The 14,781-nt window shown below is 43.2% G+C and overlaps 1 long non-coding RNA gene across 6 annotated transcripts in view; it reads left to right on the forward strand.

The window, feature by feature from the left end:
* LOC138164913 (uncharacterized) overlaps positions 1 to 14,781 on the forward strand; it is a 113,297-nt gene that overhangs the window by 57,163 nt on the left and 41,353 nt on the right. For 4 of the 6 annotated variants that reach the window (XR_011169228.1, XR_011169226.1, XR_011169227.1 and 1 more), the window contains exon 3: positions 8,403 to 8,478. The exons of the other annotated variants lie outside the window; for them this stretch is intronic. This is a non-coding gene — a long non-coding RNA (uncharacterized lncRNA). The remainder of the gene's footprint in view (positions 1 to 8,402; positions 8,479 to 14,781) is intronic. 6 annotated transcript variants of the gene reach the window in all.

Below are 14,781 nucleotides of genomic sequence, written 5' to 3' on the forward strand. Positions count from 1 at the left end.
CTCTAGCCCCTAGCCCCTGGCCCTGAGCCTCCAGCCCTCAGCCCCCAGCCTCTAGCCCCTAGCCCCTGGCCCTGAGCCCCCAGCCCTCAGTCCCCAGCTTCCAGCCCCTAGCCCACAGTGCTCAGACTTCAGTCCCCAACCCCTGACCCTCACTTCTCAGCCCCCAGTCCCATCCCATCCCTCCTTCTTTTGCATTGGGCCTGGTTCATCAGATATCGGAGTGCAGGCCAGCTGGGTTTCCCTGAGGTTAGCAAGCCAGCTGTACTAGCCTGGGGGTTGAAGCCTTCCCAAAGGCCACAGCCAGGCCCTCCCGGACTCTCTGTTTATTGGCTGCCAATCGATTGCCTGCAGCTCCCAACAGATGCTGCCAATGAGCTTGTGCCAAGGAGCCTGGAGGAGAGGACAGGATGTAACAAGGGATCCGACCAACCGTGTCAGGCCAGCACTGTTTGAGGTGCCTCTGCCCAGGGACAGATTTCTGACCCTGCTGGTGAGGTGTGCGAGCTGGGAGACCACAGGGAGGAATTACCCCCTTTGTGTGTCCCTGAGCCATTTCTGGGGGGCCCGCATTGTTCTCAGCTCAGGATGGCTCTCTGGAGGAGGAAGTGCTGCCTAGACCCACTTCTTGCTGTTTCCCAGATTTACTGCTGCCAGCCAGGCTTGGCCTAATCAGGCTTGGCTTGGCTGACATTTTGCTAAGCCTGAACCCCCTGGTGCTGCCACTCGGGGATGAATGTGCCTCTCAGTAACTCTAGGCAAACTCAATGAACACTGAGTTATTCCTGTTTGATTTCACTGGCAAAGGACCTCCCCATGGGGAGCCAGGCCTAATTCAATATCCTCCCTTCCTCCTTGGTTTCCAGCTCCTTTTTGGGTTTAGGGAGCTTGTGCTTCTGGCTTCCGAATAGCTAGGGCAGTCAGTATCCTCAATAGAGGCCTCAGGTTACATACAGGCTCTAAAAATGGGCCTGCCCAAGTGCAGTGACAAAGGCCATCATGGCTGAGGTGGCAGGTCAGGCCAGGGGGAAATCAAATGTGCCTCTAGGATAAAAACCTGCCTCAAATCCCTCTTCTTTGGCCTTCATTTCATCAAGTGCAAAATGAGATGATTGGACTGGACAAGTCTGTAAGACAGGGGTCACAACCTGGGGTCTTTGGATGCCCAAGTGGTCTGTGGGTGAATTTCAGGAGTCAGTGAACTCAGATGGAGAAATATTGCATATTTATTTTCATTAACCTATAACTGGAATATGATCTTTCATTCAATTGGGAATTTTTCATAATTTTTCTGAGAAGGGTTCCATTAGCTTTGCTAGACTACCAAAGGTGTCCATGATTTGTCCATGGCCAGGAACTCATGCTTTGAGGATTATTTGCAGATCAAATTCTACATTCCCATGATGCTCCTGACCATCAAGAATGTAAGTCACCCAGTTTCTTCGAGTCTCAGTTTGCCCATCTGTAAAATGGTAAAAATTACACTTGTCCTTATCTCACTGGATGGTTGAGGAAATTGTCTTGTAAACTCTAACCATAAACTGCACAAAAGTGAACTATGACTATGAATTAAAAAAACAACCAAACAAACTCGAGCTCTAAGGTTTACAGCGGACTTTCTCTCTAAGGTACACTATTGTAATCCCTGGAAAAATAAAGATGATGATGATGTGAGAACTAGGGTTTTAAGGTTTGCAATGGGCTTTCCACATATTATTCACAACAATCCTGTGAAGTAAATACTAATTATTATCCCCTTTGAACAGATGAGAAAATTGAGGTCAAGTGCCCTGAGTCACACAGCGAGTAAATATCTGAGGCTAGACTTGAACCCAGACCTTCCTGACTCTAGGCTAACCCACTCCGCCACCTTCAGGGCAGGGGCTATTTGCATTTTGTTTTGAGGGAGCTTAATAAATGTTGAGTGAATTGGATTGACCTGCCTTTGGTCACACAGCCAGGCAGTGATGGATTGTGGGCACTCCAAGTTCAGTGTTCTTTCCATTATGGACAGTGTGCGTTGTTATATGTTCTGGTGTCTGGGCATACTTTTCCAAAATAGCTTCCCTTTTTAGTATAGCTAAGCTTATTTTGTAGTTAAAACAATAACTTCTGTTTATGTCATGCTTTTAATTCTGAAAATCATGATTGTTCTTGTGACTAATAATAGCTAGCCTGTATTTCCCCAGTGTTTAAAGGTTTGCAAAGTACTTGGCATGCTATCTCATTTGGTCATCACAGTAACCCTGTGAGGTGGGTGCTATTATTATCCCCATTTCACAGATGGGAAAACAGATGGAGAGAGTTTACCAAGCGATTTGCCCAGAGTAACAAAACTTTGATTGAATCTGAACATTTGAATATGGTTGGATTGGTACCATAGGATTTAAAGTCAGGTTTTTCTTACTCCTTCAGATGAAATCAATGAGTATTTATTAAGAACCTACTATATGCCGGTTAACTCTGTTTGGCTTCCTTCCCATTTTTTTCTTCCAGTCTTCATTGTTATGATACTTTTCCTCACAGTGAGCTTAAACTTTCCTCTTTGTAGCTAAGATTCATTTCTCCTCATTCTATCTTTTAGGGCCAAACAACTAAACGGGAGAGAAAGCCCTGGAGTTAGAGGGTCTGAATTCACCACCTTGGTGAGCTCATTTTACATCCATGGGTCTCTGTTTTCTAATCTGTAAAATGGAGGGATTGGAGTCAGTGGCTTCTGAGGTCCTTTCCAGATCTAGATTCAGCCCCAATCCTGAGGTCAGTCCCTCTAGGTGATCCTGCAGGTACTTGAAGTCACAAGGAAGACTCTGAGAGAGTGTGAATGGTTTGCCATACTCCATCCCCACTCCTAGAAGAGCAGTGTAAAGCCCGTTGCTCTGTTTAATTCAGGGGCAGGAGCTGGGTGGGCTAACACTGACTTTGTCTGGGCCATATTGTGCCTTCTTCCTGGCAGACACTCTTCAGATACAAAATGATACACACTAGCACTTGAAAGATGCCTGAAACAACTTTAATGTATCTCTCAATAATCCCAGAGCACTTCACAACAGTATAAGAAATCAGGCTGATTGGAAGCAATTTCTCGGAATGCTTTATCTTTCAGAAGGAGAAAAAAAAAAGAGAGAGAGAGAGAGCCTATGAATGAGTGTCAGAAAAGCACCCTGATAATTTCATTAAAACAACATTGCTCCAATTCTGCCTACTAAAATTCAATAAGCAAATGAAACTCAGTGGAAAGGGTGTCCGACTGTCCTGGCTTCACCCCTCAGCACCCCCAGCCCTGCCCCCCATGCCAGCACATTTTCTGCTGCCTGCTCTAAACCAGTACTAATTTTTCCCATCATCCAATCATCAAGACCAACAAGTTAAAGATGTTAGCCACTTGAACTCTGAATTCCCTTCCTTTAAAAAAAAATACGGAAAAGCAGCATAACATATACACAAAATTAAAAAAAAATAAACGATCATTTCAATTTGATAGTGTTCATGATTCTCCAGTGTTCATGATTCTCTAAGAGGGGCAGTAGCAGGGGACATTTGAGAGAATGATGGATTGGCTCCCAAGAGCCCCTGGGGCTGGTCCCAGCTCTGTTTCTAACTAGCTTGGTGATGGAGGCCATGCTTCCCTGTAGATGCCCATAGGACATCTCTACCTGGATATCTCACCAGAACCTTGGATTCAACATTATTTCATTATTTTGTCTCTGATGTGACCCTGTGCCAGCTTCCCCCCCCCTTTTCTTAAACTCTCCCTGAAAAATTCCAGAAAAATTCTGCTAGAAGGCAGTGTGGTAATAGTTGAAAGAACACTGACTAGACCCAGAGAGCTTGGGTTCATTTCCCACCTCCTAGGCTTACTACCTTTGTAATCAGGTAGTTACAAACTGCTTACACCTCCCTGGGCCTCAGTTTCCTCATTTGTAAATTGAATGGCTTAGACTCCATGGCCTCTGAGGTCACTTCCTGCTTGAAACCAATGATCCATTGATGCTAAATTTTTTTCCCCTGAACTTGCCACATCTGATTTTGCTATTTCATTCATTCATTCATTCATTCATTCATTCATTCATTCATTCCCACCTTCATAGATTTAGAGTTAGATGCTACCTTAGAGGCCTTCTTGTCCATAGAGGTTAAACAGCATGGTCAAAGTCACGAAGGTCTGTGGGATTTGAACTGAGGTGGTTGTTTTTGTTTAATTGTTTCCAACTATTTGTGACCCCATTTGGGGGTCTGTGGCAAAGAGACTGGAGTGTCTTATCCTTTCCTTCTCTAACTCATTTTACAGATGAGGAAACTGAAGCAAACAGGGTTCAGTGACTTGCTAAGGTCACACAGTTACTAAGTGTGTGAGGCCACATTGGAACTCAGCTCTTCCTGACTCCAGTCCTGGTATGCTACTGCACCACCTAGCTGCCCTTAGCTCCACATCCAGTGCTCTTTTATTAACAAAAGAAAGAAATTAAGTATCCACGATGCACCAGGCACTGTGGCAAAAGACAAGACGGCAATAGTCCCTGCCTCAGAAATGCTTGTGCTCTACTCAGCGCATGCAGAGATCAGGGCGCCGCCGTGCAGAATGCTCCCTTCTCTGCAGGTTTTCTGGGCTTCTCCTCTTTTAGATCTCAGTTGCTGGGTCTTCTTGGTTCCACTTCCCCAGTATTTCTTCCACCCGGCCCTTCCTTTGCATCCTCGTGCTTGGGATCCTTATTAGCAGACACCTGGATTCTTACAATAGCCTCTACTTGGTCCTGGGTCTCCTTCCTGCCCCCTCTATCTTCAGTCCAGCCTTCTCCATGCCCGCAGGCTAAGACTCCTTACCCAGAGAGATGGTCCCATCACTCCCAATCTCAAAACCTATCGCTTCCAGGCTCAGGTTCAAAATCCCAACCCTAATCCTAGTCTACATTTTACCTGTTCATACATACACATCTACCTACTTACTTCCCAACCTACCAACCTACCATGGCTATCTATTCATCCATCTATCTATCCATCTATCCATCTATCTATCTATCTATCTATCTATCTATCTATCTATCTATCTATCTATAATGTGTGTCATCTAATATCTATGGATATTATCACATATCATCTATCTATCTATCTATCTATCATCTATAATGTACATCATCTAATATCTATGGATATTATCACATATCATCTATCTCTCTAACTATAAGCTTTTTGAAGGCAGGCTTTTTTTTTTGCTTTCCTTTTCTCTTTGAATCCAAAGTACTAGGCATGTAGCAGGTGCTTAATAAATACTTCTCAAATGAATTGACATGTACAACAACTTGTAAAGTCTTATAAACCACACAAATGTGAGCTCATAGGACTCCTGTCCAATCTGTGTATGAATCCTCTTGCTCCCTTCTAGACTACAAGTCCCATGAGGGCAGGGGCTGTGTCTTTTCCAACCTTGATACCTCCTTTCATCCCTAGCACTAGACACCATAGATGTAAAATCAGCTTTAGGTTTAATTGCATTTCTTCATCTATAAGATGAGAGGTTTGGATTTTTAATTCTAACCCTAATAGCTCACGAGTCTACTACACTGACCAAGTTATAGAGGCTCAGAATTGCATCTTCCCAGAATCCAGACGTTTCCTTACATTTGGCCCTAACTCAGCCCTCTGTACTGTCGGTCCTATTTGCTGCCTCTACCCTTTGGGGCCAGGCAGAATAGGTTGGACTCCTCTTCTACACACCAATCCTTCAAACACTTGCCAACAATTAATATGTTTTGTTCTGAGTCTTCTCCTAAAATTCTTTTCATCTTTCCTTCTTTCAACTGGTCCTCATTTGGCAAAGACTCAAGGCCCTTCAGCCTCTTCATCGCACTTGCTTGAAGTTCTTCTAGGTTACTGGGATCTTTCCTAATCTATGGTGCTCAGACCCTACCACCATGGGCCAGATGCACTTTGACCCTTGGCGCCTGCTGCATTTTGAACACCCTGCCTCTCTCTCTGCTGCCTAGATAGTAGGAGGCCTGCGCAGAACTCATCCCTCACAGGTGCACTATCTACTGAGCTGATCAGCAATTGCGGAAGGATGCCCTTAAGCCTCTAACCATTTCTTTACCTAAACATGTCCTTTCAGCAGAGCTTTCTCAATGGAGAGCTGATGGCCCTTGGGGATAACAATGGACATCAGCATAGCCCTCTGAGGTTTTCAAAGCTCTGTATAGGCACTCTCTCATTTGGTCTGAGAGAGAGCTTGAGTGCCAACAATGTTCAATGCTGCATCTGCCTTTGGACAACTCAGCTTCAAACTCCACCTCTGAGGCTTGTTGTCTGGGTGACCTTGACCAAGTCACTTTCCTTCTGTGGTTCTCAGCTTCCTTATGTCTAAATTAAGGGGAATGGATTGGATGACCTCAAAGACATCTTTCAACTCTAAATCTATGATTATCTGAGCTTATATGCCTATGATGACCTTATTCCGTGTCTATACAACATGTCCCACATGTCTTAGAGCAGTTTGAAGCATTAGTGGCTTTGAACTGCCCTAAGACATTTGAGATGCTTTGTATAAACAGTGCTTCCATGGGACTGACTGCCCTCTCTAATGTTACTTCACCTAATAGTTTTACCTAATAGATTGGTTCTGTTCTCACAGGACCAGTCAACTGTGCTTTGCAGGGCATGCCTGCAATTGTTGAGGCTGAAGGTACAAGGTCTCTATGACCTTGGAATGCAAAGAATTCTGAAATGAGGAGCATATGCTATGTTGTGGTTTGGCAGTGATGAATTTTCCCCCTACATTCTAACAGGGACATGTTTTAAGGTAATAACTCATTTCATTCCACATCATATGCCAATTTTAAAAAAATCTATGTATTTATCAATATTTATTGGGTGATTAGGATCCAATCCAATCCAGAAAGCATCAATTAATCACCTATTATATACAAACCACTGTACTAAATTCTGGAATATAGAATAAAAAAGTCTATCCCTTATCTTAAGAAGCTTACAATATGCTGAAGGTGTGGGTACAGAACATAGCTCATTGTATACATGCTCACCAAATCCTGTGCCAATTTAAAGCATACTAGTAATTCACCTTCATATACTACTTACAGAATTATAAGGAAATATTCTCTCAATAATCCTATGTGGAAGGAAGGTAGTGCAAGTATTATGACCTTCATTTTTACAAATGAGTAAACTGAGGCACAGAATGGTTAAATGTCTTGTTCAGGGTCCTACAACTACCAAGTATAAGAACCAGGTTTGAATACAGGTCTCCTGACTTGAATTATTTTCCTTGTCATATTGAACATAATATTATTATGAAATAGTAAAGAGCTTGATTTAGAGTCTGAAGACCCAGGTTTGAATCTCAGTCTTATCACTTATTATATGTGACCTTGGGTAAGTCTCTTAACCTCTTGAGGTTTGAGTTTCAGATTCTTCATCTGCAAACTGAAGAGACTGAGCTAGATGACTCTAAGGTCCCTTCAATCTGAGCTTTATGTAGTAGCTAGATGGTACAGTGGGTAGAGTGCTGGGCTTGGAGTCAGAAAGACCTGAGTTCAAATTCTTCTTTGGACATTTCCTAGCTGTGTGACCCCAAGCAAATTGCTTAATGTGTGTTAACCTCAGTTTCCTCCCTGTAAATTGGGGATAATAATAGCATTTCCCTCCTAGGGCTGTTGTGTGGATCGAATGAGATGGCAAGACAAGCAGTCCACCAACCCATGAGTGTCAGATAGCGTTAGTGTTTGTGCTGGCTGCTGTGATTAGCATTGGGCTTATTGTCTATATGGATGGAGCACGGGCAGATTCAAAGAAGGAGAAGGCCTGGTCCTTGCCTAGAAAGAGCTCATCATGTGTCTTGGGAGTCAATCCCTCTACCTGGATTCCAGGGAATGGAGTGTCAAGTCAGGAACATTTCACCTTCGTGCCATTTAAACCCACATCAAGCTAGATGTTAGAAAAGCAGATGTTTGGATTTGCTGATAGAAGATACTTGGGTTTCCTTCCAAGCCAGTAGTGCTCCTCTGGACTGACAGCCTCGAATGGGTCTGGACCGGGCAGGGAAGCCCTGCTTGTATTCTCAGGGCAAAAATCCCATTCGTTCTCAGAGTAGAGCACTGTATTCTACTGACTTCCCCTGGCTGCAGTGGGGCTGCACACAGATATCTTCCTCTCCATACCTGGATGCACAGAGGGCTCCTTCGAGCTCAGATGGAGCTGGAAGGTGTTGACAAAATAACTGAACTGACAAGAAGCATATTGACTTTTACAGTAGAGCCCCGCCCAAACCCATAGCCAGTGATAGCATGTGCTGGAGGACAAAAGTGGACATTTAGATCATGGGGCACAAATTATTCAAGGATGCTCGGGAGAGCAAGCTTCAGGATCATTAGATCACTCAGAGCTTTTTTCTCTTCTAGGCAACTGATGGTCTGTGCCATACTCACATACACACAGGATTTACACTAGCGATCGTCTGACCCAAGGGTTCTTAAGGTGAGGCGGACTGATTCAGGGGGTCTGTGAACTAGGGAAAAATTATGTCTTTGCTATAATTGGTACCCTTTGTAATCCAATGTGTTGTATTCTATGCATTTAAAAACATCATTCAGAGAATCCATAGACTTCGCTGAACCGCCCAAAAGGTTAGGGCTTTTTGATCTAGTTCAATAATCTCGTTTTATAAATGAAGAGACTGAGGCTCAAAGAGTTTAAGTGACTTACTAAGGGACCACAGATGGTCAATGGACAGCCTGGCATTTCAATTCCAACTGGCTCCAAAATTATTATTTCTTTCACTAGAAAAGGGGCTATGCATCTGAAATGAAAACCCTAATACCTAATCAGAGCTGATCCAAATGTAGAAAAGGCTGGTGGCAAATTGGAAGAAGAGAATGATGAATCTAGCTGAAAATGGGAAAAAAAGAAATAAATGCTGTTTGAACATTTGCTGACCCTAATCGAAAAGTTGAACTGGTCTAGTCACTGTCTCTTGGACATGTACATTCTTGCCCTCTGTATTTGCTTCAACCTGTGGTTCCCAGCCGGAAGGCCTTCCCTTCTTCTCTCTGCCTTCCCAAGCACTTTCCAGCCTTTTAGACCTATCAGAGCTCTCACCTCTACCCACCCACTCAGAGCCTTCACAGATCCCCTGGCTTCTGCCACCCTAGTTTAAAAACACCTGGATTAGTTGCTCACTTGTCCAAATGTAGGATCCCATAATCATATGTGTCTGTAAGCATGGCCTAGGCCATGGGTTGCTGAGAAGAGAACCAGTGTCTGAGTTATCTAACAAACCTGTGATTTGTTCTCCTTGGCCACTCATGATCCCACCTCACCATCCAGGCTCTCACTTTGCTCTGAATGTCCATCCTTCTCTCAGAATCCTGCAATCCCAGAGCTAGCAGGAAGCTCAGGCACCCTCTAGGTCCTGCCTGAAAATCCATCTTCTCTACACCCTCCTACCAAATGGCCATTTTGCCTTTGCTTTAGCTATGGAGGACGATTGCTTGACAATCTCTTCATGTCCTTGAAGACAGTGATTATGTCAATCTTTGCTTACTTCTGCTCATATTCAATCAATCAGACATTAATTAAGAGACTACTATATGCCAGGCACTGTGTTGGGGAATGGGGATACAAAAGCAAAGGGATTCCTGCCCACAAGGAGCCTGCATTCTAATGGAAGTTAGGGGGTACAGTGCCTAGAGCTCTGGATTTGGAGTCAGCCATCCCTGAGTTAAAAATCTGCTTCAGACACTTACTAGCTGAGTGATTCTGGATAAGTCACTGGACCTCTCTTCACCTCAGTTTCCTTCTCTGTAAAATAAGAATAATGATAGCATGTATCTCTCAGCCTCACTGTGGGGCAGAAAAAAGGTAATGTTTTGTAATGCACTTTGCAAACCCTGAAGCACTACATAAATGTACATAAAAATAAAAGCACTATATAAATACAGCTATTATTGTTATAACTGTTATTAATGGGGGAGAGAACATGGCCATCTATAAGCATATGCAGAAATGCAAATAGGCACATATAAAACACAGATATAAGGTAACCTTGGGAATGGAGGGCATCTGGGCTAAGGCTTGAAGGAAACTGACATTCTAAGAGGCAGAGATGATGTCACTGTATTCATTATAAATATATAGGTATATACAGGCATATATACATTAGAGAGGTTCTTCTAGATTACATTATATATTTTATATATTGTATTATATTATATAATATATTTCACACACACACATATATACTGTGTTTCCCCGATAATAAGACCTATCCCGAAAATAAGCCCTCCCCTTACTGTGTAAGATTCCTCTAAAATAAGCCCTCCCCCGAAAATAAGCCCTATTGAGATTGCTACTGTAGTGAAGGTGATCCCCTGCGCTACATGCTACATTACGGTACCCTCTGTATGCACCGTCCCCACCCCCCCCGTGAAACGCACACCATGCTCCGAGCTGCATCCAATCAGAGCTGCAGCAGTGAGCGCATCATCCTGTTCTTCCCCAGTGATTTGCTTGCTGGCGTCATTGAGAGCAGCGCCGCGGAGGAGAGCTGAGGCAGGGCAACATAAGCCCTCCCCTGAAAATAAGCCCTCTGGTGTTTTTCTTTCCAAAAAAATTAATAAGACAGTGTCTTATTATCGGGGAAACACGGTATATATAAATATACTCATAGCTTCGGTATACTATTTTTATATTTAGATGCTAAAATAAAATTTTATTGCTATCGATTTTGGAACATTTATATTTCCTTGTGTATTTTTCCTTATTCTCCCCTTGTAGATCACAAGACTGTGAGAGGTCAGGAATCTTAGTAGCTACAGGACTTCCTAATCTAGGGTTTCTTATTGTGGAGAGATTTCCAGGGGTCCATGAATATGAATGGAGAAAAGTATCTTTATATTCACTCACTTCTCATTTAAACATATATATTTTTTTCTGATTAGGGGCCCATAGGCTTCATCAGACTGCCAAAGGGGTCTGTGACACACAAAATGTTAAGGATCACTAGCATGATGGATACAAAGCTTTCCTCAGATACTCCCTGGGTGACCCTGAACAACTAAATTAGATATTCTCGGACTCAGTTTCCTCATCTGTAAAATGGGGATAATAATAGAACCTATGTCACAGGGTGGTTGTGATGATTCAAAGAGATTGTGTGTGTTGTGTGTGTGTGCATTTTCCCCCATTGTGTCATGTTGCTATTCATGGACTGAAGTATACTGCATCCTTAAGAAATCCTTCTAATATACTTTCCCCACACAATCTCTCATTTGATCATTACTTTCTGAGGAAGCTCAGGCAGAGATTACCATCTTCCTTTAATATAGCAGGAAACTGAGCCTCAGAGAAGCTATGGGGGTGCTGAGGGCCACCCAAGTCAGTCGTGACAGAGCTGGGGCTGAACTAACTTTGCCCAGGGCCTCTCCCACCATGCCTTCCTGCCTTCAGAGTCTTACTGTTACTTGGATGGTCCACTCTGTAGCCAAAGCTGTGCTGTGAGGACTGCCTGGCGTCTTTCCTGTCTAAGCATTCAACGGCAGCAGAGCCAGGAAGATGTTCTCTGAAAATCCCCGGAGTTTCCGGGGAGCCCGCCTGGTTTCCACACCCCTGAATCTCGCCCCTTTTGTCTGCAGCCCAGCCCCCGAATTCTTTTCTCCTTCAGACTCAATGAGTCTGGGCTGAATTCCATTATGCCTCACACTCTCATTACCATCTGACCAAGATTTATGGGTTGATAATTGTCTGGAAGCTAGACCACAGAGTACCGTTTGTGTCCAGGGCTAACCTTTCTGACGACCTTTTGGATTAAAGGCAAAATAAAAAGTGTGATTTCTCTGTAACCAAGCAGGGTAATGTGAGCTTCCAGCTCTGATAATCCAAAGCCTCAAATTTCCCTGCCTGAGACCGCACTAAACCTGAACATGATCGGGTGAGACTAATCCTGTGGGTTCCTTTCTCCCCTTCCCCCTCCAAAAGAAAAGGCTTCTCTCTCCCCTAAGTCCTTTCCCGGAGATATTGAGTGAAATTTTCCCAACAGAATCATGGTCACCATTCACACCTTTGAGGCCTTTATTGGATTATTTTTATAGGCTATTTTTAAATACTTCTTTCAAAAGATGTCCTAATGGAAACCAGACCTTTCCCCTCTGCTGGCTTAGAAAGCCACTCTTTATTGGAGGTCGGGGAAATGAGTCCATGGAAACCTTCCCAGCAAGGTGGGTGAGAATGGACTTTTACCTTCCCCCAAACCTCTGTAGACCCACTGTCTTTCCTGCTGATGCTTGCTCAATTCTACCAAAGAGGTTTGAAAAGTTTATGAGGAAAATCAAACATATGAGAAATCTCACCACCATCACCGTCTGTTCCGATGAAAACTTTGAACGAGACAGAAATCTAGGCATGGAATGTTAGGTTTTTCCTTCTGCAGGGTAGTGGTGTGTCATGACATCCTGGGGAGCAAGGGAAGCGTATCCATTATAATGACGAGTACCCCATGTTGGTTTAAGGAATGTAGGATGAGCTTAAAATCTCCTTGGAACTAATCCTATTTGCCCACTTTCTTCTTTACCAAAGTGTATTTTCATCATTGGAAGACAGATTAAGAAGAGATCTTAGAGGCTGCACATGACCGTAGAAAGAATACTAGTTCTTGAGTTAGGAGATCTGGGTTTCAATCCCATCTATGTGACCTCGGGCAAGACACAACCTGAGGCTCAGTTTCCTCATCTGTAAAAAGTTGGGTTTGGACTAGGTCTGACTACATAGACTAAGATCCTTTTCAGCAAGACAGAATCAAAAAGTGATTGAATGGGCTTGGGGTGCTTCTGAGCTAAGAGACTAAGGAATGCTTCCCCCCTTCAAAAAAGGTGAATTTCACAAGGACTAGAAGTAATGCAAAGTCTTATTTAATCCAGCTGTATTTAGCACTGAAATACATAGAGGAAGGTCCTCATTTTGGTCTTGGAAACTACCAGATTGAGATAAGGGGAGATTGGACTAGATGCTCTGTAAGATTTCCTCTAGCTGAAAATCTGTGATCCTATCATCCTGGTAAGACTTCAGGTAAGATCCTAATGTCAATGTCAGTAGCATATTTCTTTCAATCTTCTTCTGAAGTGTATTTCTTTGTTGTTAAATGAAATGTAGCTTATTCATGGGAAAAAAAGACTACCTCTAGAAAACTCAATTTACTTCAATAATGTGGGATGTTGTGTAAAGGACACTTCTGAAAACTAAGGAACCTGAATTCTTGTCTTCGGTTTTCCATTAACTACCCGAGTGACCTTGGGCAAGATTTCGAAATGCCTTTTCAAGTATTAAAAAAATACTGCACTATGATCAGGTAGACTTTTGTTGGGAGGTCTGTTTTATATTCTTTCCTAACTGGCTTACTTGGTCCTCCCCCACCCCCCACAAAGAGAAAGCCCATTCTTTGATAATGGTGGGTCAGAGATCTTTCTGTCTGTCCATTTTATAAATCTGTCTAGAATTGTGGCAGAATTATAAAATGGATAGACAGTAAAAGCTCTTATCCATAATTATCAGAAGATGAGTTTTCTCATTAGTGGGGGGGAAAAACCAAGTAAGCCCGCCAGGAGACGAGAATATAAAACAGACCTCCCAACAAAAGTCTACTTGATCATAATGAAGTATTTCTTCTTTATAAATCTGTCTTGAGCAGTGGTGAGTGGCTAGATAGCACAGTGACTAGAGTGCTGGACCTAAAGTAAGGAAGACTCATGTTTATGAGTTCAAATTTGACTTCAGACACTTACTAACTGTGTGACCCTGGCTGAGTCACTTAACCTTTTTGCCTCAGTTTCCTCTTTTATAAAATGAGCTGGAGATGGAGATAGTAAAGCAATCCACTATCTTTGCCAAGAAAACCTCAAAAAGGGTCATGAAGAGTTGGGCATTATGGAAACCACCGAACGACAACAATTCTCTTTTCCTTTTGTCTCTTTTTTGACAAACTTTGGCATTTATAAAGTAACTACCATAAGTAAGGCCCTATACTTTGTAATACCGAGGATAATCAGCATGTGACTAAAACCCCAACTTCCCTCAAAGAATTTTCAGTTTTGTAATAGAGATATGAGAAGCACACGCATGCTTATGGCTTAAGGAAGGCTGTGATAAGGATTCGGAGGAAGGTGTGATCAGTTCTGGAGGGGGCTAAATCAGGGAAGACTTCATGGAGCCTGTGGCCTTTGAGTTGGGCCTTGAAAGGCAATATACACAGGTAAAAACAGCGCAAAGTAAGTTTCTGCTTCCATGGAGCCTGTCCTAGAATCGTCCACCTAGAAGAAGCCATTATCTGATGGCCTCAGATGCTTAAGAGTTGCATGACTCTGGGCAAGTCACTTAACTTCTGTTTGCCTCAGTTTTCTCAACTGTAAAATGGGAATAATGAGAGCGCCCACCTCTCAGGGTTGTTGTGAGGGGAAAATGAGGTAATATTTGTAAAAAGACCTTAGCACACACTAGGCACTATAAAATGTTTGTTTCCTTCCTTTCATTTCTTTCTTTTCCCCATCTTTTATCCCTCCTTCCTTCTGTTGCTTTCTTTTTTCCTTTCTCTTCCTTCTTTCCTTCATTTATTCCTCCCTTCTCCCATCCCTCCCTCCCTTCCTTTTCACTCCTTCCCTCCCTCCCTTCCTCCTTCCCTCCCTCCCTCCCTCTCTCCCTCCTGCCTTCCTTCTCTTCCTTCCTTCCTTCCTTCCTTCCTTCCTTCCTTCCTTCCTCCTTCCTTCCTTCCTTCCTTCCTTCCTTCCTTCCTTC

Source organism: Petaurus breviceps, unplaced genomic scaffold (genome assembly GCF_028583685.1).
Source record: "Petaurus breviceps papuanus isolate PSGF00001 unplaced genomic scaffold, PetGlider_PUasm1.0 207, whole genome shotgun sequence".
Taxonomy (NCBI): domain Eukaryota; kingdom Metazoa; phylum Chordata; class Mammalia; order Diprotodontia; family Petauridae; genus Petaurus; species Petaurus breviceps.